A 22204-nucleotide genomic window follows, 5' to 3' on the forward strand; every position below is an offset into this window, starting at 1 on the left:
ATTTTCTTTCCAAATGACGATCAGAGAATAAAGTACTGCTTCATTATTTTTTACTACGTACTCTTCTAGCATTTCACATAACATCGTATATACAGTATTTGAAGCCTTTCTCCTTTTTGTAGATTCACTTTCACCTGCTTTGGAAATATCTCTTATTTATTGATTTTTGCAACATTTATGATACGGGATATCAGAATCAGTAGAGAAGAAACTGATATTTTTAAACATTTCAATGTTATTAAATTCCGTGTCAGTCCCATTCAACAATTCAGCAGTTTAGAATGTATTATCAGCCTATTTAGCTTCACGACCATGAATCGTTTGCGTGATTTGTTGCAAATAAAACATTTCACTGGTTGTAAAGTCTCATAAATGTCAGTAAAAATTACTGTGTTAATAGTACATTGTATACCGAGGATGTAAAGCGTGTGTTTCAATCTCTAGGACGAAAAATGCGTGCTTCCGAGGTACAAACGAGATTTTATACAAAACGAGAATGTTTAAAGACGGTAAAGCTGCTGCCTGAAGTAAAAGCATACTTTGCGTCTCGAATACGCGTCGAGAAACCAGGGATTACATGCTCGTTTTGCATAAAAATATTAAATAAATATGAAATAAATAAAAGTGATTTATTAACTGCGGGAGGAAAAACTTTATCTTCAATAACACAGGCCGACAAGATTTACTTTCCAAGAATCAGATAATACTTTTCCGAAGGTTTTCGACGTGCTGAATCCGAATTCGGCCTTAAAATAGACCCATCACGTCAGGTTTTCGAGATATTTTAACCTAAAAGTGCAAAAAACCTGTTTTTAGTCATATTTGATGTCATGTAACATCAAGAGATAATTTTTTCATTTAAAAAGTCAATATTGCGTCTAAAAGTGCTACTCTTCCCCTTTAATATCCATTTTGAAAATTTAAAAAATCTTCATTTGTCTCTGAGTAATCGTTCATTGAATTTTTTGAGTTTGGCGAATTCTTCGAAAACTAAGTAGAAACAGACAAAACTTCGATAATAAAGCAGATTTTAACTACAAACATCTAAATTTTAAATAGTTCTGAGGATTTTCGATATAACTGAATACGAATTCGATATTAGATTCACAAAATTCAAAATGGCGTATACAATATGGCAGACGATTTATTTCAAATTGATTGTATTTTCCTCAAATATGCCATTTTGAATTCTGTTAATCTGATATCGAATTTGTATTCAGTTATATCGAAAATCCTTAGAACTATTTAAAATTTAGATGTTTGTAGTTAAAATCTGCTTTATTATTGAAGTTTTGTGTTTCTACTTAGTTTTCGAAGAATTCGCCAAACTCAAAAAATTCAATGAACGATTACTCAGAGACAAATGAAGATTTTTTAAATTTTCAAAATGGATATTAAAGGGGAAGAGTAGCACTTTTAGACGCAATATTGACTTTTTAAATAAAAATTTATCACTTGATGTTACATGACATCAAATATAACTAAAAACAGGTTTTTTGCACTTTTAGGTTAAAATATCTCGAAAAGCTGACGTGATGGGTCTATTTTGAGGCCAGATTCGGATTCAGCACGTCGAAATCCTTCGGAAAAGTATTGTCTGATTCTTGGAAAGTAAATTAAATCAAATTTTGTTGGCCTGTGTAATTAAATTAATAATTGTTAAAAAGAGCATTTTAAAAAACAATTGCTGTACTTTATTATTAGAAAAAAATAAAATATTAATTTATATTAGCACTTACTCGTGTGTCGATAAACCAACAGCCTGGGTTGTTGTGGAAGTAACATATACATATAATTTGGAACTTTCTTCAGAAACTTCAGGTGCATTATCACTTTTCCGTTCTGCTTTTCAAAAATCAGCAGGTATTTTGATAACTGTAAGTAGCTCATAGCACTGCGCGTGATAGCCTTGATTTATATTTTTTTCTGGAAATTCTACTCTATCGTACTTTGTTCGTGTTTTCCTAAGAACCGATTTGTTGCGACGATATTCCAAAATCGTCTTACATTTTTGTATTGTTTCTACCGTCGTAAATGTAACTATTTTTTTATCTGTCTCTTGTCAACAAAAAACACACTTCATAATATTCTCACTCATCTTTGTAACATATACTAAACATTTTATTAAACTCAGCAAAAATAACTTTATAATGCAAACTATCACGGACACTAGCCTGGCCATTTTTGAAAAATTATTTAATATCAATGAGTGCCGGGCTGAAAAAGTTTCCTTTTCATCTAAAAAAACAAATACAAAAATAATAAAGTGAATGTATGAATAATTAATGGACCCAAAAACTGATTGAATGGGAAAAAAGAGATTTTATTGAATTTTTGCAGTATTTTTCAATGTTTCTTTAAAGAAAATGGTTCTTTTCTGTGTAGCTATACCAAAAATATAATATATATATATATATATATATATATGTTACGTACCAAGCCGGAAATTGTACAAAGCCCGATCTGTACAACGATTTTTGTACTGAGCGCGGTTGGTACCCAATGGGAAATTTACAACTGGCGTAGTACTGCGCCAGCAATGGCAGCACTGGCGGCAAGGCTGAGAGCCAGCACTGGCATGGCACTGGGATGATAACGCCGTCCGGCGCTGCCGAAGTACTGTCTGTCAGTGCTGCCAGACAGCGCTGGCGCAGCACTGGACCAGTGCTGGCTGAGAATATTGCCGCAATAAATGCCGTATTGTTATTAATTAGTCGTAAATTAATAATTGAAGCGTTGGGTGCAAGAAGGGCGTATAACAAAAAACAACGAACGGAGATATTTCATGTTTAAGCTTTTAAACTTTAAAAGCCCGAAAACTGTGCATGCAAATTAAATAAACTATTTTTTATTTAATTAGTCCACTATTGAGCTATCAAATTAAAGTGTAAAATTAAGGGAAAGTTGCAATTAACTATTAAATAATAATGTTTTTCAAAACCAATTTATACGCCCTTTTTGCACCCAACCACTTGCTTAACCACACAATGTTTTAGGCGTTAGTAAAATTTAAAGTTTAAACTTGAGATAACTTTAACTTTTGAATATTTTGAGATATATTTTGTGATTTTCGTTATTTTTAACATATAATTAATCCTTAAATCATTTCTAATTATATTAAAAAATGAACATTTCAAATAGAAATTTTTTTTAACCAAATTTCTGTAAAGGACTGTCGATTTTCTCTTGTTTTTACATTCAAATTGTATTGGAAAACGTTTAAAGTTACAAAATTATGTTACATTCGCGCAGATTTTTATTCCTAGCATCGTCAAGAAGTCTCATATCAAAATAAATTTTTGGTAATAAAAACCAGATGATATTGTAATCGTTCTCATTCAATAATTTGAAAACGGGCGTTATCCGCCTAACGCCCTTCTTGCACCCAACGCTTCAATTATAAATAATTTAACAACAAAATGATAAATAATATTAATAAATAGTTATTATTCATAAAATATTTCTCTTCTTAAAGAAATTGTATTAAAGATGGAGACTAACAATGGATATAGTATATGAAGTAGAAAAAAATTGTTTATAACATTTAAAAATTAAATAATAAACAATTACAGTAAGTGTGCATTAGATTTTCATATTTTAGTACCTAACGATTGGAATCTAGAAATATCGCAAACCTATGAAAATAAACAAAATTGCTGACGAGGGGAATCGAACCTACGACCTACGGACTAACAGACTAACGCTCTAACCACTATGCTAACGACACATGTGTACAGTAAAGTATTAATATCTCAGTATCATTCAGACATACAATTATTGAGTCAAAGATGAGAAAAAAATAGGGATACGTTAGAAATAATAAATTGAAATAAAATAAATTTTTAATAATTAAATTAAATTACTTTACTTATTGCATTTAACATTTTACGTAATTCTTAAATTACGTAATAATTTTTTAATAATTTTTTATTCATAGTAAGAAGTATAATAGTATTTTAATAGGAACCAAATTATTATTGAGATTAAAGTTAAAATTTTGTTTATAATTTTAATTTGTTTAAATAATTTATTATTTACAAAATTAGATAATTGTGTTAAATTGTTATTATTAAATTTAATAAGAATAAAAAATGAACAACTGAAAAGTAAAATATTAATTTTTTTTAATAAATTTATATTTATAAACATTTATAAACTTTTTTTATAATTTTTTTCAAGTTTATGTCAAAAAAGCAATGTTGGCAAAGAGCGTTGTGAACAATTTTTCTATACTCAGCCAGCACTTGCCGCCGTGGCTTGTCCAAGCTTTGGCGAAACAAAAATTCTGTACTGCGCCAGCACTAATTGTCGAGGCTCGGCTAGACTACGCCGAACAATCGTCTGAGTACTAAGCCAGTGGTGAACATCGGCACTACACTGGCATTTCCCATTGGGTACAAGCTGTTTTGTACAGAGCTGTTATTTCCGGACTCTGTACAGAGATATTTGTACTGAGCTAGCTCGGTACAGAGATGTTTGTACAAAACTAGCTCAGTACGATTTCTTCTGTACAATGTTGTCCATAACAGTTGATTTGTTTATTGTTGACACTTTACCAACAATCAAATCAAAAGAATAATGATTAATAATTTCAATTATAAATTGGAAACGATTTCAGTATTATACCAAATTTATTCGAAGGTACACGTAAATATAATCATGAATACTTTTGACATGAAAAATTATTTTTAAAATAAATTGTATAATGATATAATACAAAAAGTGATCGATTCAAAAAATGAATTTAAAAAAGTTCAAGTGATTATCGGCGTTTGAGAAGATATGACGTATTAATAATTAAAGATGAAAAAAAATTGATAGTTCCTTTACATAATAATGCCAGCGAAAGTGTGAAATATTTCGTTCATAATAATAAAATTTTTAATATACTAAAATCTGCTCATACTAAAACATTCATTTCTTTAAGGATTGTCACCGGCAATATAAGGAAATGAGAGAAACTTATAAAAATTTGACAGTTTGTTTTGTATATTATTTTAGAAACATATGAATTTTTTCAGAATTTTTTACCACGTAGTTTTTTCTTAAAAAAATTAATTAAATACTTTTTATAATATTTAAATCTTGAAAAAATTTTATCATTAATTTTTACATCTTTTTTTAATGTTTTTTTTTTCTTTCAATAAAATAAATATATAGGTTTTTTGATTAAAATTATGAAACTGAAATTTTTTTTTGAGGTTGCAAACATGCAAGATTTTACATGGGAGCAATGGGAACAATCCCCTTGACCCTCACCACCGCCGTGACAATCCTTAATCGACTGCTATGGACAATATTGTACAGGAGAAATCGTACTGAGCTGGCTTTGTACAAACATCTCTGTACCGAGCTAGCTTAGTACACATATTTCTGTACAGAGCCCGGAAATTACAGCTCTGTACAAAGCAGCTTGTACCAACCGCGATCAGTACAAAAATCGTTGTACAGATCGGGCTTTGTACAATTTCCGGCTTGGTACGTAACATATATCTATCCCTATTAATATAAAATCATATCGCCGCCGCCGCTGTTTCAGAAAGTTTTAAGGGACCCTTATAGAAAGGGGGAACATAGTCAAGGTTGGCCCACTGTCAAGGTAGGTCCATCGTCAGAAACAAGTTATATTTGACCTAAATTCAGGTCAATTTAAGGGCAGTTTTAACCTACAGGTCAAAATCACTCAAAATTTAGGTCAATTTTAAGGGCATATTCAACCTACAGGTAAAAAACTAACAAACTAACCCCTCTGCCCTCAAAATTTAAGTCAATTTTAAGAGTAGTTATGACTTAAAGTTAAAAATTGACAAACTTATCGCTCTGCTTTCAAAATTTAGTTTCATTTTAAGAGCAGTTTTGACCTAAGCGTTAAAAATTGCGTTTTACTCTGCCCGTAAAATTTATGTCAATTTTAAGGGCAGATTTAACCTACAGGTAAAAAATTGACAAACAATTCCCTCTGGCCTCAAAATGTAGGTCAATTTTAAGGGCAGTTTTGACCTAAACGTCAAAAATTCACAAATAATTCCCTCTGACCTCAAAATGTAGGTCAATTTTAAGGGCAGTTTTAATCTACAGGTCAAAAATTAACAAAAAATTCCCTCTGCTCTCAAAATTTAGGTTAATTTGAAGGGCAGTTTTAACCTACAGGTAAAAAATTGACAAACAATTCCCTTTACCTTCAAAATGTAGGTCAATTTTAAGGGCAGTTTTGATCTTAACGGAAAAAATTGACGAACAATTCCCCCTGCCCTCAAAAATTAGGTCAATTTCAAGGTCAGTTTTCATCTACACCGCAAAAATTGTCGAAAAAACTTCATCTGACCTGACCTTTCCTTAAAATTTAGGTCAAATTTGACATATTTTTTAGCCTATACATGAAAAAAGCAAATTAATTAAGATTTTTTAAAAAGTCGTACCCTTATATTAAAGTTTGACGGAATTTTCGACCTATTGGTTAAAAGAAGTTTGACCTAAATTTCAATATTAAGTTTCAATTAATAAAAGATGTTATAAATTGACATTTTTTTTTTTTAAATTCTATTAAAATTATTTTTCTGTCCTCAAAATGTACTTTAATTTTAATGGCAGTTTTTTCCTACACTAAAAGAATTTTGGGCAGGCTGCAGGCTAAAGCCTGCATGTAAAGCCTCATGTAAACATGAGTGCCGCTAGAGCTCGCTGCCTCAAGCTCGCAGTTAACCTCAAAAAGGCGAGAATCTACTCCCGAAAGGTAAGCAGCAACTCCTCAGGGGCAGCTGCTCACCTTTCTGGAGTAGATTCTCGCTTTTTTGAGGTGAGCTGCGAGCCCTGCGCAAGGGGCACTAATTTCGGACATGAAAAGCCAGCAGCCTGCCTAAAATTCTTTCAGTGTACAAGTTAAAATTTGACCAGAAATCTCCCTCTGATCTGATATTTTCTTAAAATTTAGGTCAATTTTAAGGTCAGTTTTGACCTACACGTCAAAAATTGACAAGAAAATTCCTTCTGACCTACTGTTTCCTCAAAATTTAGGTTAATTTTAAGGTCAGTTTTGACCTACTGGTAAAAATGAAGCCCTCAAACGTCTATTATTTTACGTCGAAATCTTTAGTCCGTCCATAAATTACGTAAGACATTTAGGGGGACGGGGGTCAGCAAGATCTTGCGAACAATAGGAAAAATGGCGCTAATGTATGTAAAATATCTTACGAGGGAGGAAGGGGGTCAAATTTACCCAAAAAATGACTTACGTAATTTATGGACAGCCCCTAATGGCCCTTACATTACGTCAACATTTATGTCAACTGCAGGTAAAAAGGGGCCCAATAATACTTTTGACACTGAGAAAAAAGAATTATCAAATTTACTATGAGGAGTGTCAAACTTGAAAAAGTTGACACTATAATCACTTCCGTAAAGTAGAATTCTCTATTAGTTATCTTTTTTAATATCTCCTGTTATAATTTACTCTAACTCATTACTATGCCATCATATTAAGATAACATGATTTTAAAAATGAAAATAAATATTAAAAATAGGGGGTTGGCGCGCGAAGCGCGCAGGGGGGCGAAGCCCCCCTAGTATATATATATATATATATATATATATATATATATATATATATATATATATATATATATATATATATATATATATATATATATATATATAAGAGACTTCTTTCCCTAAAATTTTTGAAATTGTTGAAGATACGCCATTTTAAATTTTAATATTAATTTTATAAAATTTTGAATATCTCGGAATATGGTTTGTGAATTCTTATGAAATTTACACATTTTTCAGGTAAAAATTTTGTAATTTAAAATAAAAATAAAGTTAATACAAAAAAATTAATTTTTAAATAAAAAATTTTAGGTATATCTCCGGCTGCTACTCTTGATAAAATTGATTTTCAATAGATTTTCTTTAAATTTTGAGAAAATGTTTCTTTGTAAATATTTAAATATTTCAAAACTCTTTGCAATGTCGAAAAACGAGATATTGTGGTTGACATTTTTTATTTTTAACATAATCGCATGTAAAAGTTAAAGTTTGAACTTGTATATCTCAAAATTTAGCATCGCAAAAGGGTTTTGAAATTTTTACCACATTTAAAGGGCAACCGAAGAGATATTTTTTTAAAATTTAAAGAAATTCTATGAAAAAACAATTTTTTCAAGAGTAGCAGCCGGAGGATTCGAATATTTTTTAGCATCGACAAAGATTTTCTATGGTAAAAAGCACCGAAAATTTCTGTAGAGCATTAAAAATTTCCAAAATTGATGAAGAAATTGTCGTTTATCATCAATTTTTAAAAAATTTAGGAACCGTTTGTACCACAGGCCGACAGTATTTACGAAACAAGAATCAAACAATATTTTTCCGAAGGTTTTTAACGTGATAATTCCAAATCCAGCGTCATAATAGACCCTGCACGTCAGGTTTTCGAGGTATTTTAACTTAAATGTGCAAAAGACCAGTTTTTTAACATCCAAAGATAATTGTTTTGACAAAAGTTTAATATTGCATCTAAAGACGCTACTTTTCTTCTTTAAAATACATTTTGAAAATTTAAAATATTTCTATTTTCCTCTGAGTAATCGTTCATTCTGTTTACTGAGTTTGGCAAATTCTTTGAAAACTGAGTAAAAACAGACAAAACTTCGATAATGAAGAAGAATATTACTACAAACCAGAATGTAAATTTCAAATACTTCTGCGTATTGCGGTACAACTAAATGCGAATACGATGTCAGATTTACCAAATCGTCTGCCATATACGATCCGCTATTTTGAATTTTAGAAATCTGACATAGAATTTGTATCCAGTTATACCGAAAATCTGCATAACCAATTGAAATTTAGATGCTTGTAGTTAAATTCTTCTATATTATCGAAGTTTTGTCTATTTCTCCTCAATTTTTATAGAATTTGCCCAACTCACTAACAAATGAAGATTTTTTAAATATCCGAAATGAAAAAAATCGAAAAACTGAGTTTATTCAAAATTTTATGTACAGATTTTTTCTTTTTTGTCTTAAAATAATTGTATGGCTTTACCGAAACGATACTAAAAAAAAATTGGATGGGCAAGAACTTTTGCCTTTTTATTCGAAGCTCACCTTGTTGCTGCAGCTAGTCTTTTTTTACAAAACTTCAATATCTCCGGAACCAGATGAGTCTTCATCAATTTTGTTTTATTAAATTAAAGGTGAATTCATGAGGATTCCAAATATGTTAATAACATTTTTCTCAGAGAGGAGTAAATAATGAAAAAAAATTTTTTTTAATTTTTTTATTTACATTATTTTTATTTAAAAGTACACATTTTTACCTGAAAAATGTGTAAACTTCATAAAAATCCATAAACAATAGTCCGAGATATTCAAAACTTTATGAAATTAATATTAAAATTCAAAATGTCAATAAAATCTCTTTTTCTATAATATTATTAAGTTTTTGGGTCTATTAATTATTTATAGATCAACTTAAGTATTTTCGTATTTGTTTCTTTAGGTAAAAAGGAAACTTTTTCTGCCCGGCGCTCAATGATATCACCAGATTAAAAAATATCTTAACAAATCGCGGCCAGGCTAACGGACACTGCGTTTTGTGGCAGATGAACTCGTATTGTTTTCACATCGACGCAGGCATTCGTTCACGTACTGTAGCGATGCTCAGTTTGAAATGACGCGATTGGTCAAAGCGCGAGAGCGCTGTCGGTAGAAGGGACCACTCTCCGTGAGTCCGCTCGCAGAGGGGGAAACTAGCCAGGCGCGGACGTAAATACGACCGCTTCAGCCGAGCTCGCGTCAGTATGCTGTCAGTCAGTTACCTGACAAGACCTAGTCTGTAAATAAATACTTTCACTGTAAAATTCCGTCTTGTGTCTATTCATGTGGGACGTATCTACCCAGTCTCACCTACAGTACATGACGCGTTCTATGGAGGCAAGAAAGAGGAGGAACTTGAAGAGAAAAGCACGGGCAACAAGATCAAAGGAGAAGAAGACATAGAGCACGACTTCTATCAACAGCGAGTTTTCCTCATTGTCCTCGATCCCAACTCACACTATTCCTGTAGATGTGACGCCACCTTGTTCATTCCTGCCTGTCACTTTCCCAAAAAACCCCGCTCCCAGAAACCATAGACGCCGAACCCTTGATTCGAGCTCGTCTCTCAGATCCAATACGGCGTTTTCAAACATATTCGCCCAGAGAGGAAGAGATCAAACTATTCAATACTATTCATTAATTTCTTTCTAATCTTTCAAGCGTCTTTCTTTTGTCGGAGTATCGGAAATATTAGAATCCATCTTGCATCATTAAGCCTTCTTAAATTACGTTTTAATTTCTTTAAGAGAACAACCGCTTCTGATTTCTAAAGTTTAGCTGTCATTATTAATATCTCGTATTTCTCTTTAACATAATTGTTCAAAGTCATTTAATGAAGGTTAAATAGTCGAATTTTCAAGGATAATTTATCTATTTTAATTGTTTCCCGTAACAAAACAAATCAGAACTTAGATTATAAGATTTCGCAATCGTTTACATATTGGTAATTTTTTGTCATTTGATATCTAATATCAGCTATTATACTGTAACTTATAGAGTAGCTTATAGAAAACACGGCGCCCTTGGGTATTTTTGCTTGAAAGTGAAAGACCCATCTTTTACCTTTCCTACCTATTCCTGTTCCACTCTTTCTATCTTACATGGAAAATTGAGAAAACGTGATGCTCTTTTGTAAACTAAAGAAATAGGCGTTACTTTCTTAACTATTCGTCTCTCTTTCACTTCGTCTCTAAACTTAGAGGGGAGACGATACCTTCTTCTGACCCTCTCTATCTGTCACTGAGGAGAAAAAAAATGAGCAAAATTAATAGCAGGGGTTGATTACTATGACAAGAAGATTGTCGAGTTTAAAAGAATATGTTAGAATTAAGTTGAGACATTATATTGAGAGTTGTCTTTCTTTTTCCTTATGCATACACATACACGAAAAAAAGTAGGTGGAATTTTCATTGACTTTTGGATAGAATATAAAGTTCTATAAAAATTCTAACATTTAAAATAATATATAATAGACAGTACTTGAAAATTTCTAGCACTTTGCATAAGAGTTTCAAAAGCAGTCAATTAAAATTTCTTGCACCTTGGTTGAAAGTTGCTCAATTTGAAATTGAAATAGAAAAGCCAATGATTAGTGAATATGTCTCTCGTTGTGAAGATTTTCGAATATAAATAATATTGCAAATCGAAAATATGTATCAAAATTGAAGTTATGTTATTCACAATCAGATGTAATTTTACCGAATTAAAAAAATGTTAAAAATCTTCAGTAGGGCCTACAATGGGAACAGCGCTTTGGAGGTCGAAGTCCCCCGTTCACAAAACAATATTTCAAAAAATATTAATAATTATTCTGATCTTTTATCAGTAAAAAGAGAGGTTATTCCATTATTATTACTAATCTTCTCATTACAACTCTTTTGCGTGAAATAATAATTATTTCACTCGTCCATTATTATCACTGATCTTTTCATTATTACACTCTTTTGCGTGAAATAATTATTATAGTGATTCTCGTTTTCTACCGACATTCTTCGCGTTGCAACTGTTAAGAGTGTGTTGAAATGTCAGCATCGTAATGGTAAAGCAACATTTTACATAGGAAACTGATATATGTTTGTGATGATAGTAATTCCTGGGCGTTAGAACGCTGTTACAACCAAAGAGCATAGCCGTAATACACTATAAAGCTGCATAACTGGGGAAGAAAGAGGGTTGGCGATGTTTATTACATAATGGATGCGCGTAACACTAAAGTGCTCTGCAAAATTGTTCACTTGATTTTAGCCTTGCATGATCATTACGTTAACATGTTTGTTTTTTGTTTCAGTTTCCTGTAGGCTACATACACGAGCGCTACCATAACGACGCGAATAAAGGAGAAAAAGATTACAAATAAAAACTGTTCGTAAAACCGAGGAACATATTTTGGACAAAGTAGCCTAACATGTGATGCTCTACTGCCATCATGTTGCAATTTTATTGTCAACAAATATATCCTCTTTGCTTTTGTTCATAGTTCTTTTTTGATAAGAGATCAAAAATAATCTCTCTATTTTTTTAAAATTGTTTACAGTTATTTTAAACGAGTAAAATTTCACAATATTGTAGTAAGGAAAAGGAGTCGGGACAAAAATTGGTGATTTCTCGGTAACGGGCTAGCAACATTACTTTTATTATTAATAACAATAGACTCTACCCAGGCGCACGGACAGAGTAGCCTATACTTTCGTCCTGATTTAAAAACACAACATCTACATTTGGCGTTGTGTCGAGATATTTGACAAAACGCGTTTTTATTTGTACTTTCTTTCGTATAATGTTTTCTTAAAATGTAACGATGCTTCTTGAGTAATTCGGGCATGCTAAATTTTATTATGAAAAAAAGTATTGCCATTTTTAATTGCAAATATGCAAAACTGTAGATGTGCTAAAAGTGCAAAATCACGGTGAATCCTTACTAAATAGCATATCTACGTAGACATGGTATTTAATCAGGGGAACTGAGCTCAAGTCCATTAGGATCGTAGCCTCTACAAAGCTCTAGCCTTGTCCATCTGGAAATTACTGGTCAGACGACCTGAAATCCTCATAAACCTGTAGATAGGCTATTTAGCATCAGGATTTGTCGGAAATTGATGTAGATAGTAAGCGAGAGACATTTTTCTCGTCCGAACCTCTGTAAGTAAAAAAGAACCACCCTAGAAATGCCTAGGACCTCTATAAGTGAGAGTTTCTGCTCCCACTTGAACCTCTATAAGCGAGAAAATCTGCTCTCGGACCTCTATAAGCGAGAGTCGTGACGGTATATTTCAAAATTTTATTAAACTATTATATCTAATGAATTTTCAGCTAATGTAGATAAGTCTGTTGAGGTAACAAAAAATTTTGTAATAACAACAAACGGAATTTGTTAGTTCTATCTTAACAATTCTTTTTTCTCTGTGAAAGAAGTCTAAAATCTTACAATAAAAATGACAGACTTTTTTAAAATTCAATAAATAAAATATTTTAGTTTAACTCATACATTGTAACACTTATTCATTGTATATTCATTAATTTAATTAATTTGAAAACACAATATTAATTCATAAACCTTTATAAGCGAGAGAAATCGCTCTTAGACTTTCTGTAAGTGAGAAACTGGATAAGTCCTTTTAACTTTCGCTTATCCAGGTTCGACTGTAGATATTGTGTTTTTAAATCAGGACGGCAGTATAGGAGACGGCAAATTCCAGTAATCGATGGCACATTTTTTCTCGTGCACGCTCTCACAATTTTTTAGTTATTCGAAATCCCGGCACATCTTTTATTGATCAATTCAAATTGATTTCGATCATGTGCAATAAAAAAATAAACGTGATTTTTCTAAAAATATTGTAATTTGTTAACTAATTTAAGTAACAAAAAAATATAAACAATTAAAAATACAAAAATTGGCTTCGAGGGATCTCTTAGTAATTTAAGACCAAGAACATCAAAATCAAATAAAATTTGTAAGCTCTAAACAATTTTGAACAGCAATTTTTTTCAAAATCCCACTGTGCAACGCGCTGGAGTGCGCGAACGGACGTATGAGTTTTACTCTTCACACTATATCTTTATTAAATTTTTTCGGCCCATTTTAACATTTATAGCTTTTGTGTAGAAAATCCCAAGCTTTCTTTTGAGACTGTTAAAAAAACTGTTAAACTTGCAAAAAATGACAAAAAACTATTTATTAAAAAAAAATTTGCATTAACAATTTTTTGAAAGCAGTAAAATATTTTGAAACAACTTTTTAATTTTTTTGTAGAAACTACAAATGACAGGGGTGGGGTGTTGGACATGTAAATTTGTGTATTAACTAGTGCCTACTAGGGTAACATATTTCTAAAGTATAAAGGAAATTTAAGAATTTTTTTTAACCGTTCAGAAATAATGCCCCATGTATTGTCTATAAATAATGTAGTCCACAAATTTATTAAGAAGCGTGGATGCAAAACAATAAGATCTGTAATATTTTGAAGAAAAATACAGTAGTTTTATAACTAGTATTCGCTTGAATTTTGTTACTCAGGGGTTTTTGAGGTTGCTGATTACGATCCTGGAGTTTGTTTCCAAAAATTCAAAATGGCGGATCCAAAATGGCGGACATGAATTCGAAATTAAAAATAAGGGATAGAATTTGACTGACATTTTTTATTATTCAGCAGATCTAACAAAAAATTATGGTTTCGACAAGCTAATGAAATTTTTTTCTAACTTAATGCTCGGAATCTAATTTAAAATGGAATTTCAGCACTACAAAAGTAGTTACTGTCGGGTATATCGGGTGTAAAAGATGTGGTTTTAGAAGAAGAGAAGAGAAGCAGAAGAAGAGAATAGAAGAAAAGGATAGAAGAGACTTAATTCAAAAAATTCGAAAAACTAACACCATATTTGTAAGTAACCACTTCAAAAACCCAGTAAATTAAGTTTCAAGCAAATAAAATTATTTTTAAAAATTTATGTCCGCCATATTAGATCCACTATTTTGAAAGCAAACTCTAGGATCGTAATTAGCGACCCCAGAAACCCCCGAGTAATAAATTTCAACAAAATACAATTATTTTTTAAAATTCATGTCCGCCATATTACATCCGCCATTTTGAACATTATAGCGTTATATACGTAATGGGTCAGACCAGAAACCCTTGAAAATTCATTCGCTATTGAAAATAATGCTGCACAAAAAACACATCGCAATTAGTTAATTTAAGTCACTTTTGACGGCCATATTATAACCTCAAATTTAATTTAGCCTCATATGACAATGTAGACATGAAGAGGGGACTCTAAATTGATTATACAAAATGAATATGGCCATTTAGACAAACATTTTAAAACAAAACATTTATGGAAAATAAAATTTTTTTCTCTTTACTTTTTGAAAGATGATACAATTTTGAAAAGAACAAGATCTTTCAGAAATCATTTAGCCAAAATTTTATTTAGATATTTTTAAAAAATCGTCATTTTCAATGTTTTACAAAAATTTGAATAACTTCTAAAATAATGAACACTTTTTAATGATTTTAGGCTTATTTAAAGGTCATTTTCTACATAATGAGAATTACTTATAGGCATAAACGTGTAATTTTTTTCTTAGAAATTGCAGGTCGTCAAACTTGGACCAAAAAATTTGAAACAATCTTAAGGAAGAACCCTCTCTGCATTGTGAGTCAATGCAATTACCATTTAAGTTTTCAATTTACTCACGTAGTACTAATGCAACGCTTGGCAACATTGTAATGCTTCCTCCGGTCTCATTTCGCGTCGTCTATCATTGTTATTAACCATGTTAGATAATATTTCAGAAAATTCTGAGTCTTTAAAAAAATACTTTTGGAATTTTAATTCAAATATTCTGAGCGTTCGATGGTCTCTGTAATCTATGTAGGTTATATGTGCGACTTACAGTTATCGCCCAAGAGAAACGGCATTGCATCGTTTAAATGACGTGAAATTAGTAAACAATTGCTTTCGAACGAGTTTTTTTCTGCACACAGGCACTTTTTACAAAATCTGACAACATACAATTGACACAAATGTTTTTAATTGTCTGAATTCAAAAGATTTTGTCAATCCATGCAGAAACGCGGTTGCAGGATTGGAAATTCAGAAGTAATGTAATGACAGGCGGCAAGAAGTGTGTTACAGCCATTTTGCCAGTGGAGGGCAGAAGCATGCAGGGAGCGAAAAGGCTCAGCTGTCAAAATGATTCGCATTACATTGCTACGGTAATTCCAATGGTGCAATCGTGTTTCTGCATGGATTAACAAAATTTTTTGAATTCAGATAATTAAAAACATTTGTGACGATTGTAGGTTGTCATATTTTGTAAAAAGTGCCTGTGAACAGAGAAAAATTTGTTAGAAAATGAATATTTACCAATTTCACGTCATTTAAACCGGTCAGTGCCGTATTTGTTGGGTGATGACTGTTAGTCGCACTTTATCGAGAAATCTTGATTTGAAAATTGAAAATGATTTTTCTTCCAATGCAGACAGTTTTTGCAAAATCGGAAAAATACTAGATATCCTGAATATTTTATGTTTCATTTGCGTACAAAAAGTAAAAGATTTATTTCCATTTACAACGACAGAAAGTAAAATAGAAAAAAGTTAAACAAATGTGCGGTACATAAAATTACCGCCAGAGGGCAGCACCTGATGGGCACCTCAAATTTTCTCATTTTACTTCCTGACGTCGTGTATTATTTTTGATTTTCAATTCATTGTGCATAAAATGACAGAACAAAAATTCATTTAATACCTGGTATTTTTTCTCATTTTTCAATAACTGTCCAAATAGGGAGAAAAATCCTTTTAAATTACGTTTCGCGTTCAAGCAGATATTTTTAAAAGTCGACCACTGTATGAAATTGCGCAACATCGTTAAATTGAATTCTTACAAAAAATTTCATTAACAAATTTATTATTCAAATAGTATATAATAATTAAAGTGAAATTTTTTTAAAACTATTTGTAATTTTTAAAATTTATTTCTTTTTATTTAGATTAAATTATTAATTCGGTGTTACTTTTAATTTTTCTAAACTTTCTATAATCAAAAAATTAAATTAATAATAATAATATTGATAATATTGTAAAAATCTATCTATTTTAAATTTTAAATGTTTCGCCTCTCCCGCTTTTTTCACTATAACCTATAAGCGTGCCTCTAAGAAGCAACGTTGCCAAGTGTCGTGCTTAGTAACTTCTGATTGATAAAAAAGGTGTTTTTTTATACAAAATAATTAATTTTGAGTCTCAAAGGTTGTGACTGATCATTTTTTTGGACAATATTTAAACATCAGTTCTTTAGCTTTAACTGTAAAAAGTTACATCAATATTTCGCTGTCATTTTTCTCACAATTGAATTTTAAAGATCATGAAAGTGCATTTTCCCATAAGACACAATGTAAAATGTGAAAACATAAAATTGTTTATAACTTTTCTTATACATTGTGCAGACCTCTAAAAATTTAACTACATATTTTTTAAACCTACATCTACCATTATTCCAAGTTTCATCAAAAACTCGCTGTTAATTCTATTTCCGAGGGTACTTCCTTAATAACAGAAAAATAATTTTTAAAATTCAAACATATTTTTTTTATTAAATTCTCTTGAAAAGTCTACACCATATCATGTCACATGGTATAAAAAACATAAAAATTTTTGATTTATTACTTTTTGGTACTTTGGATAAATAAAATATATTTGTTATAAATAATAACATATATATTTACTTTCTTAAAATACTGAATTGTTAGTTCAAGAACTTGGCTCAATATTAGGAATTACTTGGTTCAAGCAAATATATTTTTTTAATTAAGAGATGACGCTACAGTCGCTCTTTTTAATGTTATTGGAGTTACAATTTTTATTTAATTTTAATTAATTTAACTTTAGCATACAAAAAGTATAATTCATTTGATAAAATATATATTATTATAATTATTTAACAATATATTTATTTCATTAATATCAGATATAAAAAAAATTGCAAAAAAGTTGCAACGCTGCATTTTCTTGTATCTATAAAAGTTCCTTTTTTCAAGTGTGGCTAACCTGAGCTTTTTTTGACATTATTGTTATTATGCACAAGAAAACAAATAACAACAAAGAGATTTTCTTTTTGATATTATCCTACGTAGAAATCGAAGTATGAACGAAAGCTAGAAAAAGCTAAAACAAAACTAAAATTGTATGGGCAAAGAAAATAAAAATTCAAAATCAAATTCAAATCAATTCAAAATCTTCATTAGTTGCACTTTAATAATATTTATATTTATTATTTTATTATTATATGTGTGTATACAGTTAATTTTTATTAATATGAGTCATTCCATTATTTTTTGACTAAAGTCGTTGCCGACTAATTTTATAAAATTATAATAATTTGCAGGAATGATTTTAAAGACATTAAAATCACTGAACAAAAAGAATTTTTTGAATATTTTTTATATTTATTGTAAAATAAGCATCTAAAGTATATGAAGTCGTAAAAATAGTCACTTTTTCATCTATGAGAAAATATTAAAGAAAACAAATAATTTACTATGAAAACGTAAATATATTATTAGAATTTATTAAGAATGAATTAGTTTAGTATTTTAAATTGATATAAACAATTATTAATAAGAAATATTCAATGAAAAATGATTTTAAAGTTCACCTGGAAAATAACCTAATTTTGCAAATTTCATTCACTAAATGTGAGAAAGAGAAATCATTAAATTGAATATAACCTTATGAAATGTAAAGTATTTGTGATTAACTTTTAATTTTTCTTATCACTTTCTTCTTTTTTTCTTCACAAATGTGAAAAAATAAGCAATTAAAATTGGCACTTTGCTTATTTTCACGATTTTCATTTGTACATAACTTTTACCCAGAAAAATGAAAAATTACGAAAATTGGACAGCAATTACTCGATCACTAAATGCACACACTGGAACAAGATTTTCTTTGGTCCCGAAGCTATTTTTCGAAATAATTAACTTTAAACTTTTCACTATTTTTATCAGGTTAATACAAGTGTTTTCTAAAGGACGAAGTCAGCTCTTCTTGTTTAATCGTTTTGAACCAACTTCAGTTTTAAAAAAATCACATGTATTAACCTGATAAAAATAGTGAAAAGTTTAAAGTTAATTATTTCGAAAAATAGCTTCGGGACCAAAGAAAATCTTGTTCCAGTGTGTGTATTTAGTGATCAAGTAATTGCTCACAGGGGCTGTTTTCGGCGTTCACTCGGTGTTAACACCAAGTTAATTTCCATTGGATAGTTTCAACAGAATGTTAATAAATATTATTGCGGATTGGACTTTCGTTACCTCGGTGTTATAACACCGGGTGAACGCCGAAAACAGCCAGGGTAAACCCGCTCACTAGCGATTTGACGCTATGAACTTAACTTAAGATCAAGAAGACTATATACAATTATTAACAAACTTTTGTTTAGTTTCATGAATTTAACATGGATTAAGAGGCAATCAAATGTTTTTAGAGGTGTCAGAAAAAAACGTTTTTCGGATTTTTGAGTTTTTTGATCATTATTTTTGAGTCTTAATTTATTTGGCAAATTTTTTTTGTTGCTATTGGATGTCTTTCTTCAAAGTACATATATGTGACCGGGTCTGAGAAAAGGGACCTACTTACCAAAATCAACTTTTCGAGAAAAACGCGTTTAAAGTTTTGTATCCAAATAAATTAGATTTCTTGAAACATTTTAAATTAGCATGGTAAGTGTTCTTTATGTATTTTTTAATGCTGAATCCGATTTTCATGGTTAAATAATTGTTCAAACAACCCTGTGATTGTTATAAACAATTTACTTTGAAAAAGTCAAATTATGGATATTTCAAAATTAATTTAAAAGACTTCCGCATGTCCTAGAGGTCTGAAATTTTGTATGCAAGTTCAGAACTGATACAATAATCTGAATAATTCTGAATTCTATAATAATCAGTAGTTATTTTTTGACTTGCACAACCAGGTTGCCGAAGACGGGTATACTTGGGGATCATCTTCGAGGTATTAAGTCGAATTTTTTGTAAATGGTTTAGGCATTTAATTTAAGATTTAAAGGAAATATTGTTGACACTTAGACAACCAAGAGTAATTTTTGTCTTAAAATTACTTATATGGGGCAAAATTCCTCAACTGTCCAGGTCAAAAAATAAATTTTCTCTAAACTTTGCTAAAATGTTACTATTATTAGTAGAAGTGTAAATATAAATTTTTTTTGAATTTGATAACATATTTCTTGAGTTATGGAGTTTCAAAATTTTGATTTTTTTGAAAATATCTTTTTTTCAATTTAATATATTGATAAGTAAAATTAATCAAATTTAAAGTATGAATAGTGATTTTTAAAGGGGTTTTCACGGGCTATAAGCTGGTGATAAAAAAAAGTTGTTTTCTTTTAGTTTTACCTTGAAATTCAAGGTCAAATTCTTAATTTCAATATATCTCAAAATCGATGTTTTTTATTTTTTTCTAACCTATCCCAATCGAAAGCTTACCTTTTTTCCTATGAGCCATGTAAAAATCAGAGTGGGACCATGGAAATTTTTAAAGAAATTAATTATAAATCATCATTTTCTATGTAAAATAATGATAAATTATTATTTTACTTAAAAATTTCCATGGTCTTTCTTTATGACTTGTTAAAACCATAATTGTAACTACATTTCACTTTCTCTTAATAAAATATAACATTATTTAAATCCATAGTTGTAATTCATGAAACCTATATTCATTATTTATTAAACCAATTTGTTGTTTATAGAATTGTTTATAGAACTCATAGTTTATCAAAAATAAATCACACTTAAGACGGGAATAAGACTAATTTTAATATTTAAAAAATAAAACTGTTCCGTCTTGAAAAGATAAAGTGAGCGGGTTTACCCTGGAAAATTGTAATCTCCAAATTCAGTATATGAGTATTAAAAAGTTTCTTTAAGTAAAACTAAAAAAGATAAATCAAAAAATCTTTCTTATTTTTTTAGTAGAAATCATAAGCTTTGAAATGATATAAATTAACTTGTATTTAGAGAATAATTTCCTAGATTTTTACCGATCTGAAAAAAAGTGAGCGGGTTTACCCCAGTCTCCCCTACATATTAAAATCGTGAAAATAAGCAAAGGGCCAATTTTAATTGCTAATTTTTTCACATTTGTGAAGAAAAAAGGAAGAAAGTGATAAGAAAAATTATTATATTTCATAAGGTTTTATTCAATTTAATGATTTCTCTTTTTCACATTTAGTGAATGAAATTTTCAAAATTAGGTTATTTACCAAGTGAACTTTAAAATCATTTTTCATTTAATATTTCTTATTAATAATTGTTTATATCAATTTATAATACTAAACTGATTCATTCTTTATAAATTCTAATAATATTTTTACGTTTTCATAGTAAATTTTTTGTTTTCTTTATTATTTTCTCATAGATGAAAAAGTGACAATTTTTACGGCTTCATATACTTTAGATGCTTATTTTACAATAAATATAAAAAATATGTAAAAAATTCTTTTTGTTCAGTGATTCTAATGTCTTTAAAATCATTCCTGCAAAATATTATAATTTTTTAAAATTAGCCGGTAACGACTTTAGTCGAAATATAATGGAATGACTCATATATATTATTTTCTTTATTCTCTGTTAATTTAAAAAAATATTTCTTAATTATAATGAAAAAAAATGGTTTATCTAGAAAATGATGTATCTATATTATATTAAATATTATTTAATCCTAATGTGTAGAATATTCTTTTGTTCAATTTATTCGTGTAAAATTGTGTAACTTTATGCTTATAATATATGATGAGTTTTTTGTATTTAGACAGAATTTTCTATTTTTCACTGACACTAAAGAATATTTTGCTTCACTCTAAAAATGATTAGATATCTACATAAAAAATGTCTCTAATATATTATTTGTAATTATCTTTACTTGTTTAATTATTCCGAGTTATTCGAAACATAAATATTTTTTAGGTAAATATTGAATATTTTATTTTATCCTTATATTTTTAATACGAATTAAAATTTTTAAGAATTTCAAATTTTAAACCTGTTGAAATTCATTAATTTATAACAATTGCTTCTGTAATTTTTTCAAAATTATTTTCAAGATCTAACTTCTTTAGAATTTTTAATTATTAAATAAAATTTAAATTATTTAAAACTCAAATTTTTGAAATTATCGTATATGTCCTAGTTTCAGTAAAAGGAATTGTTGTATGAAAACGAGGAAGCAACGAAGTCTATAGTCTATCAAAAGCTCTATGTAATATTATTAAAGGGTCGTCTTGCAGCCTACTTCTATTTTTACTATCGATTTTTCTCTCATTGTCAGTAAAATTCTAAATAGAATCTATTAATATTTGAAGAAATTAGACGAAATTTTTATTAATTTTTTAATTGTAGAAGAAAAATAAAAAAGAAGTTACAATTTCTAATTACTGAAAGAAGTTCATATAATTCAAAATACTGAAAGACGGAAAAAGGCTCAAAGAAGAAATGTTGACCTGCTTTCTTTTATCCGGTTTCTCTTCCCTTTTGTTGGAAGTAAATTTGTTTATATTACACCCGACGTTTACAATCACCCTAC

At 29.6% G+C, this 22204-nt stretch overlaps 1 protein-coding gene across 14 annotated transcripts in view; it reads right to left on the reverse strand.

The window, feature by feature from the left end:
- LOC122502398 (CUGBP Elav-like family member 4) overlaps window positions 1-22204 on the reverse strand; it is an 829562-nt gene that overhangs the window by 370528 nt on the left and 436830 nt on the right. The gene's annotated exons all lie outside the window — the stretch shown is intronic.

The sequence above is a fragment of the Leptopilina heterotoma genome, unplaced genomic scaffold (assembly GCF_015476425.1).
Source record: "Leptopilina heterotoma isolate Lh14 unplaced genomic scaffold, ASM1547642v1 Lhet_228, whole genome shotgun sequence".
NCBI classification, from domain to species: domain Eukaryota; kingdom Metazoa; phylum Arthropoda; class Insecta; order Hymenoptera; family Figitidae; genus Leptopilina; species Leptopilina heterotoma.